Raw genomic sequence first — 15,665 nt, forward strand, 5'->3', positions numbered from 1 at the left:
GATACTTAACTGACTGAGTCACCCAGGCATCCCTCAATTTCTAGTCTTTTAATCAAAATATACCATCTTTTACTCCCTCCCCGCTTTTGGGTCACAAACCCGGGGCTTTACAAGTTGTGAAGTGTTCAAATAATAATTATTATTATTATTTATTTTATTTTATTTATTTGCCAGAGAGAGAGAGAGAGAGCGCGAGCGAGCACAGGCAGGCAGAGTGGCAGCAGAGGCAGAGGGAGAAGCAGGCTCCCCGCCAAGCAAGGAGCCCGATGTGGGACTTGATCCCAGGACGCCGGGATCATGACCTGAGCCAAAGGCAGCCGCCTAACCAACTGAGCCACCCAGGCGTCCCCAAATAATTCTTTTTAAAATAAATACAAATGACGTGTTTCCTGCTTTTTGGCCTAGAATACCAGTAACACGGTTGACATTTCACTCCAAAGACTTTAAAAATATTTTGAAAATCACCAGACTCCCATTGTTTATCTCAGAAAGGGGGAATTTATTTTTTTTTTATTTATTTGTTTGATAGAGATCACAAGTAGGCAGAGAGGCAGGCAGAGGGGGTGGGGAAGCAGGCTCCCCGCTGAGCAGAGAGCCAGATGCAGGCCTTGATCCCAGGACCCTGAGATCATGACCTGAGCTGAAGGCAGAGGCTTTAACCCACTGAGCCACCCAGGTGCCCAGAAAGGGGAATTTAAATATAACTTTATTGGTTTATATTTTTAAAGAGAAGATAAAACAATAATCTAAAAAGCTAAGTTCTCTCTTGAGAAAAGAGAAGAGAGTAGAAGGACAAGGTAGAGGCTAGATGCTCTGATATTACTTTTGTAGATTGGACTTTGGAACCATATAAATATCTTACATGATAAATAATGGCAGAAGGAATATAAATGAAACAGTATTGACTCATGAGGTGATAATTATTGAAGTTGGGCCATGGTGACGATTATATTCTCTTTTCTAATTTTTCATAAGAGGAAATTTTTCTTTTAAAAATGAGAAGATGATTACATTCATAAAAAAGTAGGAACAAACAAAAGAAGTCTTTTGGGGCTATTCATCTCAAATGAGCTGTATCTGGTATTGTACCTAAAATACCGAACATTCTGGGTTTGGAGGTATGGCAGTTGAACAATACAACCAGATCTCCTCAAAAACCTGCAACACGTCTCCTAGAGCTAGACAGACCTGGTAGGAGGTTCTTTCAAAATCCCCTCAGCTATTTGAACATAGGAATAGCATGAGACCTCGGGAACCCAAGTACCCAGGGATTCTATGTAAGCGGGGTGAGTAGAATGAAGATGACCAAATCTTTTTTCCACCTAATAACTGTTCTTGGCTCACACAGGAATAGAATTTTTCTATTGTCTCAGGTTATGCAATTTCAGATGCAATTTCTGTTCTTTCTAAATGGCCATATTTCATTCCTCCAGGATAACTCCCAGAGTGGTGCTAAGGCTCCTTCTTTTTATCTCGCTAAGCTTCTGGGACACGTGGCGTGAAATATATTGAGTTTTGGTGATGTAGAGAATAAAGACATGTACGCTTGTGCTTCCAGTGAGCTCTCCAAATAAAAAACCTTGTATTGCCCATTGCCTGGTATACTATAAACACTGAGTAAATGCTAGCCACACTGGTCATTATTAGGACACTCTATAGTATTTGTCATCAGGGAAGCTATGTGATGACTCCAATGGACACAAAACAGGGAGATTTAATTTCACAATCAGTACCACTGGAGGAAGATATTTCAGTATTTCTTAGTTTTCCAATCAGAACCATTAAGTGCTAGATGTAGAAGATGCTACAAAATGCTAAATTATGATTACAGTTATTCTCTGCAGTTGAACTGAATGAATTTCTAGACTCCCATTGCTTATCATATCCTAAAATCCTTTCTTTAAAAAAATCCTATATTCAAAATTTTATTGAATATCCTTCAATGTTATAAAAAAAAAGGGCAGGAATTACTTTATACATCATATTAAAATAGATTGGTATGTCATGGTTCATCATTTTTCAATTTCACTTGGGCAGTCTAATTATTTAGAATCTAAAAAAAAAAATCTATTCCTAAGAATATGATGAAAACATAAGGTTTTTATGGCTTTCTAGTTTTCAAACCTTTATCTTCTTGCTGTCGTCTGCCTTCATCTTCAAAGATATGCTGATTTGTCAGTAATTTACAGGCTTCAGGGTTTATAAGCAAAACTGCAACTGCCACTCAAAATTGCATTATGGAGAACTCTTTATCTGTCCCTTTATGCCATCTCCTGGGAACTACTGGCCAAGGTTTAAAAACTGTCTAGCCTTCTGCCACCAAAGCTTGGGGTCCTATGGGGAATAAGAAGAGGTGGGCATAATAAATACATGGACGGGTTAAACAAAACCAGAAGTAAAATCCACACACAAGCTCAGATGTCCACTCCTGCTTCCCTGTGTTCTCAGGTGGAGGGGTCGGCTGCTGTTACGCGTGATTCCATGTCCAAAGAGCCCTGTTCCACTTAAACTTGGATTGTGGTTATTTGTGCCGATCAGACTGTTCCAGACCTTTCGAGGTTGTGTGTGTGTGTGCTTTTCAAGAACCGCACTGCGGAGCCGAGCAGAGTGCCTCCACACGCTCATTCAAGAGATATTTTTTGAAAAGCTATTTTAGACCAGGTTAAGGTACAGATCTTTTAAAATAGGACACTGTCTTTTTTAAGGGGTCTTACAGTATCATACATCATGAAATATCATATCATAATGTAGTAAATGCCCTTGAGTTGTTCTGGGAGCCCGAAGGAGAATGTTTCCAACTCAGTCTGGGGGAGGCAGAAACATAGCCATAGAGAAGGTGCCTGTTGGTCTGGGTCTGAGCAGGTTTGTCATGGGGAGAAGAGAAAGGCACACACCTCAGGGAGAGGGGCTGCCCTTACAAAGGCCAAGATAGAAAGCTATTAGGAGATAGATAATTTCTGCTCCTTATAAGCCTTATCTCTTACCATCAATTTCCCTTTTACCAAGAGAGAGACTGAATACCTCTAGAGCCATTTTTACAGAGCCAGCAAATGGGGATTTGGAATCAGGTATGTCTTTCCTGGCAAGAGCTCTGTAGCGCGCAGCAGAGAGCGCGTGCAGAGATGGGAGAGACGAGGCCGGGATGGAAACCAGCACCCAAGAGCGGAGTGAGCCTGAAGAATGTGGGTTTCTTGTGTTAAGGCAACTGGGAGCCAGTGGAAGCTGTGGAGCAGGAGAGCGACCCGCTGGGGTTTTTCTTTTATGAAGGTGACCTTGGCCATGGCAAAGAAGAGGCAGGGGCATGAGGGAGTACCCAGATTAATCAGGCCATGGTGAGAAGTCAAGCAAGAGAGCAGGAGGCTCTGGCTCCAGGACAGTTCCGAAGCAGGGTGCACGGGACCCGCGGGTGTGGCAGCGAGAGAGAGCGGGACAGGAGACAGAGCATTCAATGTGGGAGGTACTCAACCGTGCTGAGTTAGTAAGGGCGATGCTGAGAACGGCCGTCCCTCCGCCGCTCCCTCCGCTCACTCGTCTTCCATTCTCTGCTTTAGTTCACAAAGGACCAACGAGAAAGCTTACACCGCCCCACGCTAGAGGATCTTAAAGCCTAAGCACTCCCAGCTGTTTTGAGGTCAAACATGGAACGCGCACCATTACTCTCACACCGTCTTGGTGAGAAATCAAAGGTAAATCTGACGTAAGAGCCAGGAATATCCGCGGGGCGAAGGCACAGCGCAGCCCTGCTCCGTGCGCTCCCGGCAAAGGTGAGCCGCGCGCAGGACCCACGTGGGCCCCTCGAGGTCACCACACCGCAGGGTGAACTAGACCCTGCCCCAGGGAGCAGGCCCGAGGGCTCCTGCTGTCCATTAGAAAGACACGCGGCCATCAGAGGAGATGCTCTGCCCGGCGGAGAGTCTGCGGCTATGCAAAGGGAGAAGGATTTCAGAAGAAAGAACACAGGAGGCGACGTTCCCGCTAGGAGCCAAAGGAACTTTCCAGAGCCCTTGCCTGGAGAAAGAGAAAGGGTGAGAGTAAACGTAGTCCTCTCCAGGGACCGACCGCATGAGCAGTCCGGACAAAGAGACTGAGGGAAAGGAGCAGAGCACACGGAATCTCTCCGGGCAATCGCACACCTTCATCCGTTGCCGGGGCTGGGACTGCACTTGCTGGTCGGAGCCTACTTTCTGTCTGATTCTTTAACCAGCCCGGGCCCCGGGCGACACAGGTCCAAGCAGGAGCCCACCGCCCCGAGCTGGGATAAGGGCTTCCAGGGGGATATGGCCCGGAAGGCTGACAGAGGGGAAGGTCTCCCGCCTTCAGGGACAAGGTCCACGAACTCTACCTTGTTCTTCCTGAGATCAGGGATGAGGCTGGAGGTTTCTTAAGTGGATGTAAAGACACAGATACATTTTCTCAGGAGTTAAGGCTCAGTATATATTTGTTCAGTGAGATGCAGGTTCGTCCAGTTCACGCGAGCTGCTTTGATAGCTAATAAAGTGATGTCAAGGAATGAGAAAAACAATCTTACATGCTCCGTCTAGTCATTTCTTTTCAATCACGATGAGGTAAAACACAAACACTGATGCTGCGAGGAATAACTGGGTGTGTAATTACAGGCTAATGTCAAGTCTATGAGCCTTGTTTTCTTTTTGTTCATTTCACAAGCAACTTCTTGTTCTTGCTTTCTCTCCACACCCCTCTGCCCCAATAAAATTGATGTTTTGTTTTTGGACTTTGACCCTGATACTCTTCTTGAAGGAAGGCTTGTTGGAACACAAGACTTATAACTGACTGGCAAAATTTGCAACTCCATATATCAAGTAACTTTATAAGACACAACATCCAATTCAAGTGAAAGCATAATCCCAGAAGATTTTTAAGTAATTGATACAGGGATACGTTTATGGCACAGATTGTAGCTAACAGATTGCACTTATCTCCAAACTCACTCAGTTGTATATTTAATGGTATGCATAGCTTTTTGTATGCCAATCATACCCCAATAAAGAGGCTTAGAAAATAAGTGATATAAAGCAAATATACTTAACCATTTTTGATTAAAAAAAACAAAAAACAAAAAACAACCAAACAATATCATTAAAATTGTCACACCTCCCTGGAACTCTTAGGGGTAATCTTCAATCCACTTACAATGTGGGCATTAAGAAGAGAAAAATTAAATTTTCAAAGGGAAATCTAGAATAAAATTGATGGCAATTCTCAACAGTGTGTGCAAAAGTTATAGAACCCTGGGGCTGGAACTAACCTCCGTCTTCCATTTCCAAATGGACTGTATCTAAATAATTTCAGAAGTGAACCGGCTCTCTATTCTCCAAGACTTACAGGACTGCCACACCCCTCCCCCATCCTCATCAATCTTCACTGTGATCTGCTGAATAAATCTAAGAAGTAGGCAGGGACTCCTTCCTTAAGGCATTTAGAAATGGTTGAGATGTGTGTGATAAAGTTCACAAAGGTAAGTGGAGTTTTAAAGATCAGTCCTGTTGCCCAATGTAAAAATAGTATTTTGAAGTAATGCTTAAAGAAATACATGAAAAATAATTTTGCATACGTACTGATCCACAGAGTAAAGTGAGGTTGGGAAACAAGTCATCCAAATTACCTAATCCTATGTAGAAAAAAAGGTTATGTGTGTATATTTCGGTGAGGAATAAGTAAACTGACAAGTAAGGTGACAATTCCTTGTTTATAACTGTAATGCTATAAAACGAGGACCAGCTTGCAGCTTCTAAAATAGCAAGTGACCTTCTGCAGCTCTGATTTCAACCACTCAGCGGGTTTTTTCCACCAAAGGGGCTTATTTTAGCTCTCACTAGACATTTCAGCAAATGGTGCTCTCCAAAGGCTGCAGCATCTCTGACACGGATTACACAGGTGGTTTCATTAGAATCCCACATCCTGGGAGCGGGGAAAGTTGAGTATATCTTTAAAAACTGCTGCTTTCAGTGTTATTACCAAGAGCACCCGTGGCCCAACTGTACCAAGGAGAGAAAGCTGAGATTCCACGCTATATATAGTGCATCTGAACTTCCTAATTCTTTCTCCTCCCCTTACCCCCCTTTTTTTTGCTCTGTAAGAAAGGATGGTTTCTTCCTGGTGAACTATACCCTCTATTCATTTTCCTCCACAAGGGATTTCTTTTAAACTTGGAAGTATTCTCCCTAAAATACTATATCTCCGCCTCAATCAAAATGATTAATGAATTTTTAATTTATCGCTTGCCTTAAGGATCTAGAGAACCACTCAAGTCTCTGTTTCGTTTGTATTACTGGTGTGAAAGAGGAATTCTTAGGGGATTCACTTTGAATTAATGCCAGGATATCTTCACGTACTTGCTCAAGGCAAGTTTTAAGTGCCTGCATTAGGTTTTCAGAATATCAGGATTCCTCAGAATCCATGCTTTGAGGGAGTAACTATAATATAGTAGAACAACCATTTGAAAGGTGAAGCATTTAACCAAGTGTGCATTTCGTCTTTTTGACCCGCAGACTACTAGTTTTGTAAGTTTCCTGTCACTGAATAGAACAAGTACACTGGTTGGGGTTTAATAGGTGACTATCAATTTCAAGACCTTTCTGATTTTTCCAATCTCTATTTAGAGCTTCTTATTTTTTAAGCATAAATAGAGCTGTGCTGTCAGCATAAAACCATCAATAACATTTAAGCTTAAAACAGCCATCTTTTGGGGTGCCTGGGTGGCTCAGTGGGTTAAAGCCTCTGCCTGCGGCTCAGGTCATGATCTCAGGGTCCTAAGATCGAGCCCCACATCGGGCTCTCTGCTCAGCAGGGAGCCTGCTTCCCCCCTCCTCTCTCTCTGCCTGCCTCTCTGCCTACTTGTGATCTCTATCTGTCAAATAAATAAATAAAATCTTAAAAAAAAAAAACCAAAAAACAGCCATCTCTTAATGATGCATAACCGCAACAGGAAAGTCGTATATTTTTAGCATTTAAGTTTCTTAAATTCTTTTAAGAAGGAGTTGGGGGCATAAATAACCTATAACTCCTTTGTTGGCTCAGTTTCATGGTCTAACCACTCACTACTCCCTCACCAGTGAAATCACATAGCTTCTAGTCTCCTTTTCATACAAATTCTACTGCTGATGAGTATATCAAAAAATGGTATAACAGATTTTTACTTCATGTAGACCTCAACCAAAATATTCTTAGAATTCTTCAGAAAAATTATATTAACAAAATGAGACTATGTAATTAACTATAAAAAATGATGAAAATGTGATCAACTCAGTTTGATGAAATATGAACACAGAGTAAAACAATGAAAAAAATTAGATTACTATTACTTCCAGTAATATTATCTGGGCAAAGACCGAATGAATGGATGGTTAATAAAAATGGTTACTATTTCCTCAAATTTTAGGAAGCTCAGGTAAGAGCACTTTATTTTTTTTAAATTTTTTAAAAAGATTTTATTTATTTGAGAGCGAGTGAGAGAGATTAGAGAGTGAGAGAGATCACAGAGGGAGAGCGAGTAGGAGGAGACTCCCTGCTGAGCAAGGAGCTCAATGCAGGGCTCTACCCCAGGACCCTGGGGTCATGAACTGAGCCAAAGGCAGATGCTTAACAAACTGAGCCACCCAGGTGCCCCAAGAGCACTTTAAATAGAAGGTAAGAAAGCAGAATGTAAAGAGGAAAAACTGGAAGAAACTCTATAGCATTGATGTCTAAGCAGAGTATAAGCCAAAACACAAAGCGTCACAAAGCAGCAAAACAGATGAACTATGTAAGAGGGTGCTTTCTTAATACTTTAATAATGGAAAGCAATTTGGGCTCACAGACGTTTTATTTTATTGCGATAGTGTAGAAGTCTAACTTTTGGGAAATTACAGCTCCCTTTCCTCAAACTAGTTAATACAATCAAGAAAGAGTATGAAAAACATTTCAACATTAACTTTCATAGCGAAAGACCTCTTTCACAGAACAATCAGGAAACATCAACTTACTTCAATGTCCTAGAATTGATGAGTTCTAAGGGAGCTATCTTCTAAGACAGAGGAAGCCAATATGGACCCCTTTGGATTTTTACTCTATGGCCTTTGGGAAGTCACTTAACATCCTAAAGTCCTAGTGTCTTTGAGTTTGATTTTCTTTCTAAAGAAGGATTTGGCAGGAGAGACATATTCTAAGGACTGTGTGAAGCATGGCGACTTGAGTCTGAGGGGCTACATGGGAATTTCTCTTTGTTCCAACTCATGAGGGAGAAGTCTCGCAGAGTTACGGAGGGTGTTCTCAGATGGAACAGACAAGAGCAATGCAACCCAGAGCCCATTAAGATCTCTCACACTCTTTAAAAGACCGCACCTCTGCGCGCCACCCGAAGGACAATTAGCGGGTCACAAATGATGAAAACCTAATTATGAAAATTGCTCAGGGCCATCATCAGCATTGACTTTTACTATTTGGATTTTGTTGACCTATGGATTGACTATGAATTTAAACTGAAGCAATCCCCCTCCCTCTTTTGGAAATTTAGTCAATGTACTTCTGACCTTAAGGAGGAACTATTTCAAGGGAAATCTTGGGAGGTAAACTTTTAACATTTCCAAACATTAAATCCAAATTTTTGAAAGTAACTTGATTCCTTAAATAATACCTTTAGTGGACTAATATTTTAAAACAAGTGTTTTCTTTCTTTCTTTCTTTCTTTCTTTCTTTTTTTAAGATTTTATTCATTTACTTGACAGACAGAGATCAGAAGTAGGCAGAGACACAGACAGAGAAGAAGCAGAGAGGAGGAAGCAGGCCCCCCGCCGAGCAGAGAGCCCGATGCGGGGCTCGATCCCAGGACCCTGAGATCATGGGTCCTGAAGGCAGAGGATTAACCCACTGAGCCACCCAGGTGCCCCTAAAACAAGTGTTTTTTTTTAAAAAAATAAAAATAAAAAATAAAATAAAGTAAGTGTTTTCTATATAGTCTTGCTCTAAGTCATCCTACAACAAACCTGTCTGAGAACAAGAAAGCAGTTCCACAATGGGCCTTAGAAACATGGCTCAAATTTAAATAGCACATTTTTCCTCCTTAGGGTAGAAGGTATTTTGCCTCAGGAAAGTTTAGATCCTAAAAATAAAATCAAAACAATAAGAAAAAGAATAAAACAAAGAACAAAGTCTTTCCAGCTAGGAACTTCCCCCACAGGTCTCCCCAAACTCATAAAAGTCAAAGAAGTCAATCCTGAGCCCACTGACAGGGAAAGCCTCTCAAGCTGGTTGTATCCTATGCCAGTAACACTGAAGTGCATTAACCTCCAGTGATTTGGCCATCAAGTGACATTTCTGTGTTCCTCGATGACCCATGTGGTACTTGAACCCTAACCCACTCTTCCTAAGATGGGTGTATGGAAAAGTAGTTCAGGGCTTTTCCAAGAGCCAGCGTCAAAGCTTGCAATGACTCTCTCTCTCTCTCTCTTTTTTTGGTTGGTGGATTTTAGAGTTTTCTTACGAAGTTGTGAATTCTGAGTCAAAAATTAATCCCGAACTAGTATTGCTAGGAAAAGTCCAGTGAGGAAGATCAGTTTTGTGCAATTTCAAGTCAAAACAGAAAAGGTGAGTTAAGATATTTACCTAATGGAGTGAATGCTAGCACATTAGGAAAGCTGTATTAATAGAGAGGTAACGCACGTCGTGACAAATATGCAAACATGTACACGAACTTGAACTGAGCATATACCTTTGTCTTGCTTATAATGTAAGCCATCTTTATATTTGTTTGGAGCCTTGCTGGTCACAGAGTACTTCTGTATACATTATGCCATTGACTCCACTAAATGCACAGAGCTTGATACTAGAGTGACTACAACATATCACTAGTTGATTTTGGAACATCTTTGTGAGGTTATTAAAGGATATCTAGGAGGATACGGATTTGAATGACCATAGCAAAGAACTGTAGTTCTTTGTCCCAGGACACTTGAGAGGAATGCACAGCCATGGACTGGTTAACACAAGAGTGTGGCCACGGTAGAGATCCCAGAAATGTGACAAATGGAGTTGGTTAGACCAGTCCCCATATCTGGGAAATTTCCCTTGGGATAGAAAGCAGGATTCTAGAAATGGCAGCCAATTCTGTAGGTGGCAAAGAACAAGGGGGTGTAAAAATTTCAGAGGAGTCAAGTAAATCTCTTTCCAGTGCCAGAGATAACTGGGTAGGCCTGGGGCTAGGACTAAGGCCCTTTAGCAGTCCAGAACATATCTTCATTTTATAGTGGAGGCTCAGAGAGGTAGTCAGGTTGGAGTGGGCCAGTGAGGGTGGGTGGATTTACCCTGAACTTGTATCTGCACAGCATCCCATCCTCTATACTGAATGAACATGAACTCCGGTATTCGGAGATTGCTTGCCACCCTCTTCTTGAGCCTCTGGTTATCCTTGATGCTCATTTTTAACCTAGGTTCTTGTGTTTTATTTTGTTTCAGGAGTGTGGATGGAAGAGAAAAGGCTGGTGCCGAGTTCTGGTCTAATTGTGGTTATTAACTTTATCACCGCTAGGGTCAGCCCAGCACATGGGTCCCCCTCCTCATGAGGGAGGTGTAGTTGGCTACAGCCCCAGGCAAGAGCTTGAGCACCTTGTAGAATAGCCCAGCTGCTTGCAAGCCCCTCCTCTCTACCACCCTACCCTTCTCTTTGGGGAGTGGCTGTAACAGAGGGAGTATTTGTACAGAGGGCTGAACCTCCCACAGGAGGTGGGAGAACCATAATCCTTCAAAGTCATTTAATCCAACCCACCTTATTTTTCTGAACGAAGAGACTGAACCTCAGTTCACACAACTGGTATGTGGAGTAAGGATTCTCATCCTCAACATATGGTCCCTAAACTGCCTGCAAAGAACCTGTGGTTGGGGGGAGGGAACAAGAGGTGCTGGAGGACAGTGGAAGTTCCCAAGATGTCTTCCCTCAAAGCAAGAACGCAAGAACAAAAGACACTGACTTTCCTTTCCCGGTGCTGCCTGAACAATTTTTCTCACTAATTTGGTCTACTTCTATTTATTTCAGTGACTTACTAGACAGGTGCTCTCGAATCACATGCCTGCCTGTGTTTGCCACCAGTGCCATTGGGGGACAAAGGAGATATGCAGCTAGAACTAAATTCTATTCTCTGTACCATTTCCAAATAAGTCATTAATTACATACAGAGAAATGTATATTAAATATACATATGAATATGCATAGAAAGATTTAAGCAGTTATAAAAGATTTATCTGCAGAAGCATATGTCATTAAACATGCCACCTTAAGACCATAGCACCTGCTTTGGGTTCTAAATAAGTAAAAACTGAAACACCAATATTGATAGACTTCCCCCCAATAAAGCATGCTAGTGAGATCTTCTGTGTTTCTATGTGGACTTGATAGAATGGAGTAGTAGTGAAGGGGACTAGATCACTTTCATACCAATCTCTTTGCAAGCTCCTCTATTACTACTCAGTTCTGGAATAGGTAACTTTAAAAAAAAAGGCTTATGTCTAGTTTTTAGGCTTAAATTTTCAAACTCCATAAATGGAACACACAAGAAACAGGAAACTAAATCTATATTTAAGATTATATAGGGAGACCAAGGAATTCATGTTTCTTTATCTAGAGAGAAAATTACTAAAAGCAACAGCAAATTCAGGCAGTGTGTGTAAAAGGTAATTCATTCCCTTAGCCTCACAGTGAATTTGATGGAGCTCCCCCCAACCCCTGATTTTAAAAGCATATTGTTTGGCTATTTGTCTAGTACCTTGCAGATATGTTGTCAATCATCTTTGAGCTTAAATGTGCTTTTCTTAAGAGTACTGGCCCTAGGGGCGTCTGGGTGGCTCAGTGGGTTAAGCCACTGCCTTCGGCTCAGGTCATGATCTCAGGGTCCTGGGATCGAGCCCCGCATCGGGCTCTCTGCTCAGCGACGAGCCTGCTTCCTCCTCTCTCTCTGCCTCCCTCTCTGCCTGCTTGTCATCTCTCTCTGTCAAATAAATAAATAAAATCTTAAAAAAAAAAAAAAAAGAAAAGAGTACTGGCCCTATTGGGTCCCCCAACCCGTCTGATAGCTGCTGTGGAGAGCACATAGAGAAGCCTCCCTTCCTTTCGTTGCTCGCTCGCTGGGTACCGGCTAGCCGGCATCCTCTCCCTGACACCAAGCACTGCAAAATTTTATCTCCAAAGATGTAACACATCCTTATGCGAGCCTGAAGTAAAGTTCCAACTAAACCCAGTTAATACTGCTGCCTAAATATTAATTTGCTGCTTACTTTTGTCCTTGTCTTATTTCACAGCTTTTTTTCCTACAGGATTTTGAGAAACCCAAGGATATAATTCTTGAAATATTCCATATTTTTCTGTTTGTTTACTCACATTTTGTTTTCTATTTCCAAGACCACAAAAATAAACTATTCCTATTAAGAGCTATGGCTCAGCATAAGCAATACCTGCCCCCCCGCCACCTCCCTCACCTCCCCGAGGGTCTGTGGTAGCATCACGCCCAGGACTTGTAATGTATGACACACTGAATTACTATCCTTTGTTTTCATGTCTGCTCTTAGCAGGTGAGGGCAGGAGCCACAGTCTGCTGGTCTTGAAGGCCAGGCACATTTCAAAAAATGCCTGGTAGTCTAGGGAAGCTGAGGACCTACATCAGAATTTAAACTTTGTCACCTAAATAACTCTACTCTAGGAAAATCCCTTTATTTCTTTATCTGCAAAATGGGATTTCTTCACTATACAGCTGAAGGCATTGGTGTGAGGATCAAAATGGCTAGCATGCATTTTATACACTTCTCTCCATGAAGTAAGTTATTATTATTAGGTCCTTAACCTAAGAAGTTTGCAGTTTCTTTGGTACATTTTTAGAAAGACAAGCTTGGATTTTCTGGGGAATATTCCTGACTCTCCTGACATTCCTTTAACTCACTTTTTGGGATGACCCTGCTATTGTTTCCACGGCTGTTTCACGGTTCTGAAACATGTGGTTTTTAAAAATTAACTCCAAGCTGTAAGACCATATTCTACACGAACTATTCCCCAAACTAGTTTAAAAAAAAAAAAAAAAAGCTGCTTTTATGATAAATTCAATACCAGAATAATGTCGTGCTTGTACGCAATTCATTATTCCTTCAGAAACCAGGGGAAGCAGATCAGGGCTTCTAATAGCCAAGAGTGATGCTCAAAAATTCTTTAGTGTCATATCACTTTCAATTCACCCAGTGAGAATGTGGCTAAAATCAGACTTTCTATTTTGTCTGCGCAGAGTTCTCTCTGTGACAACGTGCTACCAGCCACATTAGAATAGATGCTCATTAATCAAGGCAGGTCAAAATGTCAGCTTTCTCACTCTGGGTGCTCCTTTGTAGCACCTAGAAGGACGGCAGGCAGGCAGCAAACACTAGACATGCTTTGCTGTGCAAATGCCAATTATCTTGTGAGGGGTTCCCTTTGGTGGGAGGACATACAGCATAATGGTTCAGAGAATGGCTTCTGATGTTACTCAGACCTGAGCTCACATGCTTATTTTGCTTTTTTATACATTTTGTAACTTCTGAGCCTTTTTTTTCATCTGTAAAATGGACACACGCCTACTTCTGTAATAGGCATAATACAATTGTTATAAGAATAAATGGAGGACATTGCTCAGCGCAGTGTAGGTGCTCAATGAAAGGTACTTATATTACTTGTAATAACCACTAATGTTTATTAATTATAACGATACAAATCACATTGCAACATCAATTACATTAATAATAATAATAATGCAGCTTACGCTTGATAGGTGCGATCTAAGAGCTTACTAGTCTTAATTCATTTCATCAACACCCTCTGGTGGGACTACTGCTGTTCCAGGTTTACAACTGAGACCCAAGGAGGTCAGGTAGATGGCATACGGGAAAGGGCATACTAGGATTTGAACTCAGGCTATTCAGCTTTGGAAAGAATTCTTCACCACCATCCCATACCACAGATGCTTTTCTGCTCAACGATAATGCTGTGGACACGGTGTTTTAGTGAAACGAGGGACAGTTTTTTGGATGGTGCAAGAAAGAACAGTGTATCGCCTTACTGTGGCTTGTCATAGGTTATGTGCACTTGACACGCATAGCAGGAGTCTGCGTCCACTAGATGGCATTGTTGTTTTAATGAAATGTGAACCAAGTCGCTACTTGGGTTTAGGGGCCTGCTAAATTGGCGAACAGCAGCAGGACAAGCCCGCTGGATCCCTGAAAGACTGATGGAAGAAACCCCCCAACTTTACAGCTCAGCTAGAGATCTCTAAAGACTAATGGTACCAAGAAATAATCAAGAAAAAATACATGCTAGTTTTTATCTGGGTGTTGATGTCTACAGAAAACCGGGATGAGTTTTGCAATCATCTTGTCCAAACTCATCAATTCATAAATAAATAGACAGAGGGCCAGAGAGAAAAAGTTACTGGGAGACGGAGGTCCAGACTTGATGGCTCTGGCTGTAGTTCTCTTTCCCTAATACTTCCGACCGATTCTAAACCACAAAGGAACTGTGGTTTCTGAATTCTTAGAAGCCTTTCCTTTGGGGTATGGGACAGAGGACTGCTCAAAAATGAAAAGTTCTTGGCTACGTTTTATATGTATGTTCAAAATCAAGACCAGACTCAGATACTTAGATATGAAGGAGGATAAAAGCAAAAACTGGTGCCCATTTCTTTTTCTTTTTAATATGTCGTCTTGGAAAGACTGACTGACTGTACTTTATTTATTTAAAAAAATTTTTTTATAGAGGGAGAAAAGGAAGAGGGGCAGAGGGAGAGAGAGAATCTTAAGCAGGCTTCATGCCCAGCGAGGAGCCTGATGGGGGGCTAAATCTCACAACCCTGAGATCATGACCTGAGTCAAAATCCAGAGTTAAAAGCTTAACTGACTCCCAAGCACCTGGAGTGACTCCACTTTGAAAGACTGACCTTACTGGCTGACAGTGCAGTCTGTGGATATTAAACCCAAGCAGGTAGCAGAGTAATGGATAAGCCAAAGGACTGGAATCAGACTGCCTGGATGGACCTGAAAAACCTGGGAAAATCCATGAGACTCCCCTAAGCCTCTGTTTCCACATCTATAAAATGGGAATCATATTTTTACTATGAGATGTTTGTGGAAATTAAATACATGTAAAGTGCCTAGGACACAGTTAAAAAGCCAAGGTTAAGGGCGGCGTTGAAAGTGAAGGTTTTTGTCATGAAGGCTGATGCTTAGTCTTCTGTGTCTCTCGGCTATGAGTGTCATTGCAGATGCTTTGTCAACAACTTCCTTACTCACGGTCACATGCTAAACTGCTAAAAAAGAGAGATAAGGTTTCAGGTTTTATAACTGTGTAATATCACTCCTTCCTCAACCAGATGGTGGAAGTAGCCAAGATACATATGGCACGGACTTCATTATGTGTTCACATCAGCTTTATTTAAAACACTCGTAGGCTTTGGGCTCCTACTCATAGTTTAGACAGAGAAGGTGACTGGCGTGCAAATAATAACCATTGAACACTTGCTGAGTGTCAAACATTGCTCTGTTTTGCAAGTATAAACTCATTTAATTCTTACTACAACCATGTGATCTAGGAACTAATACTTTTCCCTTTATAAAGATGAGCAAACTGGGATCTAGAAACTTGCTCCAGCTTAAATAATAAGCCAGAG

At 41.7% G+C, this 15,665-nt stretch overlaps 1 protein-coding gene across 1 annotated transcript in view; it reads right to left on the reverse strand.

Moving 5' to 3' along the window:
* The window catches only part of RORB (RAR related orphan receptor B), a 185,750-nt gene that overhangs the window by 22,461 nt on the left and 147,624 nt on the right, over positions 1 to 15,665 (reverse strand). The gene's annotated exons all lie outside the window — the stretch shown is intronic.

This window comes from Mustela nigripes, chromosome 9 (assembly GCF_022355385.1).
Source record: "Mustela nigripes isolate SB6536 chromosome 9, MUSNIG.SB6536, whole genome shotgun sequence".
Classification (NCBI taxonomy): domain Eukaryota; kingdom Metazoa; phylum Chordata; class Mammalia; order Carnivora; family Mustelidae; genus Mustela; species Mustela nigripes.